This window comes from Centruroides sculpturatus, unplaced genomic scaffold (assembly GCF_000671375.1).
Source record: "Centruroides sculpturatus isolate CEXI.00-Female unplaced genomic scaffold, Cexi_2.0 scaffold129, whole genome shotgun sequence".
NCBI lineage: Eukaryota > Metazoa > Arthropoda > Arachnida > Scorpiones > Buthidae > Centruroides > Centruroides sculpturatus.
Genome location: NW_019384478.1, coordinates 292178 through 297086, shown reverse-complemented (window position 1 = coordinate 297086; position 4909 = coordinate 292178).

The window sequence follows — 4909 nt, the reverse complement described above, 5'->3', positions numbered from 1 at the left end:
GCCTTGCCCTCCACTTTTCGAATTAGCTGCAGCTGCTTCTCTCAGCGATATTTCTTGAGAAGAAATCTTACCTATGGAAAATTTTCTTTACAAATTACGAACTGATTACGGGTATAAAGCTGCTTGAGGGTATCATTTTTGTTTGCTAATTTATAAAAGTCGGAGTCTTCTATTCTACCAACAACTGCCAACACATTTCGGGCATCTGTACGGCCACGGTCAACATCAGGGACTTGTATTCGTACGGTATCACCAATTTGAGCAGAAGGAAACGGCGAAGAATTTGGCGATATCGCCTCTCCGTCGACATCGGCTTCTCAGGTGTCGTTTCGACCTCCACCAAAGCTTATCTGTGCTTGTCGACATACACCGGCGATTGTTCGAATGTATAATAATATAACAAAATATTCGGTCTTTCACCGACGTATTTTGTATGTGTCGACATTCACCGGAGAATATCGACATTCTCTAATTTCGGTCTTTCACAGTAACATATATATATTAAGTTTAGTATCATAAGTTTTAGTATCATTTCCCTTCTCCCCCACCAGTTTACACCTCCACCATCTTCTATCCTCAAAGGTAGATCCTCAAAGTGCAAATAAAACTAATTTTTTTAAATCAATTATTATTCTATTATGGTTATTTATACATTTACAACTACAAAATGCATTTTTCAGTGTTTTCCTTACTAGTTATTTTTTTTAATGTAGACTACTACTTAGTTAGCTTTAATTTGAGTGTGTTTTTCGTGTTGGAACGAATTATTTGGTTTTACATGTAATCGTATGGGGAAAAATGATNTATTATTTTTTAAATATAATTATGATGTAGTCAGTATAATCTATTAAATTTTCTCTGAAATTAAAATTGACTAAAATAAACTTACTTCAAATTTTAAAATATTTTGTAATTAAAACTTCAAAGAGAATTTTGAAATGACTAATTTTTAGATTTGTCAGCCCCATAATGTTTTTTGCAATCACTTATAGGACTTACAAGTTGGTGCAAAAGTACATACAAATCTCATTCTCAACTAAGTATTTGAAATCTCTCATTTACATATTCTCATATTTTGTAACCATAAATTTTAGTTTATTCCTTCTAACCTCATGATGGATATGGAGATAGTTAAATTTATTCAATGTTTTTCAATTTACTTGTACTGAATTGAAAAAATTTAACTTTTTCATTAAGAATGGTAATTAGAAATAATTTCACAATTGAAGAATGTAATTGATTGATATGGATTTGGAGTTTGTTAAATCTGAAAGCAAAATTGTATTTAGCACATTGGTGTAATGAAATTTTGGTTTGGTATATTTTCATGATGGGACTCGTCTCTTACCACCCTCATCTCTATTATGAGCCAGAGTGAACTGATAGTGAACATGTAAAAAAAGGCTGCCTACAAAATGAAAAGAGTGAAAAGCCAAAGAAAAAAATAAGTCTAAAGATATTGTTACAAAAATGGCCAAAACCTTATTTTCTTTTTAATATACAGTAAATTGTTTACTGTTTTCAAAACTGATTTTGTATTTGAGAGAGGGGAGAAATACCACGAAAACTGAATTATACTGTATATAGGGTAACTACCATATTTCGCCCATGTACCCGGTACCTAATATCGTCTAGAGCCGTTCAGGCCAAACCATTAGCATAAAGTGCAAACTCCAGTCGGGGAGAGGTAGGACAAGGATTATACGTTCGGTTGTGATGGGTACCGTCGGTGTCGTAACAACAACAAAGATAGTGACGATACATTTTGTAAAATCGCATCGTAATCAAACAGCAAAAACACATTTCATCATATCGTCGATCCTAAGCTGATAGTATGATGTGGAAGAGGATAAAACGCAGCATCCGATGATGTATTACAATAACATACAGTATTCACAACTAAATAGACAATATTGAGCATCAAAGAAAACGTGACAGTCGTTCCGAATTCTACTCGTTATGCATTCTCTAATATCGCGTATGGGCGAACTTGCGAATGTACTATTGTGGTGCAGGCTCAGCCTAAACCAGGGTGGCCAACAGTTTTTGCCCTCGGGCCGAATTGGAAAGAGAACTTTTTCACGGTCCGAACCAGAAGCTGCCCTAGGAAGATTTTGAGGTGGTGCGAGATCTCATTGTGGTGTCACCCCGTAGAGACTAAATTGTACATAGAGATTACACATACATTTTTTACATTATCATGCTTTATCAACGTTCTATGCTGTACTTAAGAGATTTGTAATGGTGGAGGGTTAACTCTAACCGGACAGCGAGTTGTTGACCTTTTTTTTTATTAGGCGTTAGAATTTTTCACCGATCTATTCTGACTTGAGTAGCTAATATTGAAAGATTAATCGCGGGCCGTATGTTGGCCAAGCCTGGCCTAAACCATTAAGGCCTTCCCGAACGGCTGCAGAACAAAAGAAAACGACAAATCCGAGGCTGAAACAGAAAAGGAGATAGGTACACAACGCGAGGCAGTCATCTTCCATTACTGATTCTTCCGACACAGAATTCCACGTGATTAACCTCAGTGAGAACCCTATTCTGTTTCCGTTTGACAAGATGGACGTCGAGTGCACGCTTTGCGCAGCGAAATATTCCACCAACCAGAATGATGATGACTAACTTTAATTCTACATGTTTTTCGAGTGGATTCACTGGATGTGTGATGCAGCCAGCAAAGAACATCTCACAAGATACATTTGTATGGTTTGTCTTGATGATTAGATAAATGGTTTATTTCTGTTTTCCTTTATTTATGGTACTGCATACTTGCCGGCCGTATGCCCGAGCGGTGAAGGTGGCAGCCTACCGCTCTGAGGGATCCGGGATCGAATCCGGACGGNGCTTTCACCAAGGCCTTCCTCAGGCTTTCTCACGAAACAGAATTCCAAACTGGAATGTTAGAATGATAATATTTGAAAAATCAATTTTTAAAACTTCAAATACCTCACAATGTAAGCCAAATTCATACAGAGATAGATTAAAAATCATAAATGTATGACCATATCACACATACATTTTTAAGATGTACTGGTACATAGTACAGTATCTGAGATGAATTAATATAGGTTAACTTGACCTGAAATTTGTCAACTTTGAAAAGGTGATAGATCTATTTTAAAGTAGTAAAAAGAATGACAGTTATAACTTTCTTTTTAAAATAGTAATTGGTGAATAAACTGTCTTAGAAGTGTTTTGCTAATGGTGTTACCTAAAATAATTTTTCTTTAATGAAAAGATTTTTCATTAAAGAAAAGTTTTTCACCCCATTGCTACTGATTATAAAAGAAATTGTTACTTTTTAATATAAAACATAGGAAAAAAGATCAATGCTAATTAATTACATGAAATGATGCATTTTTCTCACAGAACTAATTTTTTTTTAAATATACTAAATATATCAGTTTTTGTACTTTGACAATTCCTTTTTGATAAGGGAAATATTAGANTATTTCTGTTTTCCTTTATTTATGGTACTGCATACTTGCCGGCCGTATGCCCGAGCGGTGAAGGTGGCAGCCTACCGCTCTGAGGGATCCGGGATCGAATCCGGACGGGTCGAAAAATTCCTAAGAATTTTCCACGGAATCCGGACGGGTCGAAAAATTCCTAAGAATTTTTCGACCCGTCCGGATTCCGTGGAAAATTCTTAGGAATTTTTCACGGGGAATGGTCCGGATATGTCGGGCCCCGCCCCTCACCACCAGGCCGCCCCAATCTGGGCCTGGCCACAATGCTGAAAGAGGCCCTCTTAGTGTTTACAGGGCGAGAAAAGTTTAAAAAAGTATTGCATACCATGACGTGCGAAAATAACATTTTTTTTTATGCTTGGAAAGTCTCAAGACGTTGTTGTGATTCCTTTTATTATTGTTTACAACACTGGCAAGAAACAATTTTCTTTACACAAGGTTTTGTTAACTTTTCTAGTTCGATATATTTCGATTTGTTAGACTTGTATTGATCGTGTTTCGCATTTTTTTTTTNCTATTTTAAAGTAGTAAAAAGAATGACAGTTATAACTTTCTTTTTAAAATAGTAATTGGTGAATAAACTGTCTTAGAAGTGTTTTGCTAATGGTGTTACCTAAAATAATTTTTCTTTAATGAAAAGATTTTTCATTAAAGAAAAGTTTTTCACCCCATTGCTACTGATTATAAAAGAAATTGTTACTTTTTAATATAAAACATAGGAAAAAAGATCAATGCTAATTAATTACATGAAATGATGCATTTTTCTCACAGAACTAATTTTTTTTAAAATATACTAAATATATCAGTTTTTGTACTTTGACAATTCCTTTTTGATAAGGGAAATATTAGAAATTCAAAATTAGAGATTTTGAAATGAATATATCAATAGAAGAAACCATGAGAATCAGTAGAATGAGAAACATTTATTATAGTAGAATTAACTTGTTAATTATTAGATTTAAATATTCCATTTGACTCAATAATGATCCTCTCTTATAACTTATCAGTTTTTGATAAAAGATTGTGCTTGATTTTAAATACATAAAGCATCGGACATTTACTTGAAATTTTTTATTATTTTAAATCTCGCTATTTTTAATATTAAAAAAATAATAATAATAAATAAATATATCTATCATATATCTATATTTGGACGTTAGTTTTATAGAGTTGTCTGAATTCACATTATGTCATTTTTGAAAAAAGATATTTGTATATTGCTGTGTAAAGTGTCTGTTACATAGAAATCCATCAAGCATGTATGCAGCCTACCTGTTATTGATCCTAGTACAGTTAAGATTTTATTATAAAAGGACACACACACGTGCACATAAATGCAATTATTTGTAATTTAATTTTGTTTTCCATTTTACACGAACACATTTGTAATTGTTATGTTTTAGGATTAATTTTGATGTATCTTTCATCGTGAC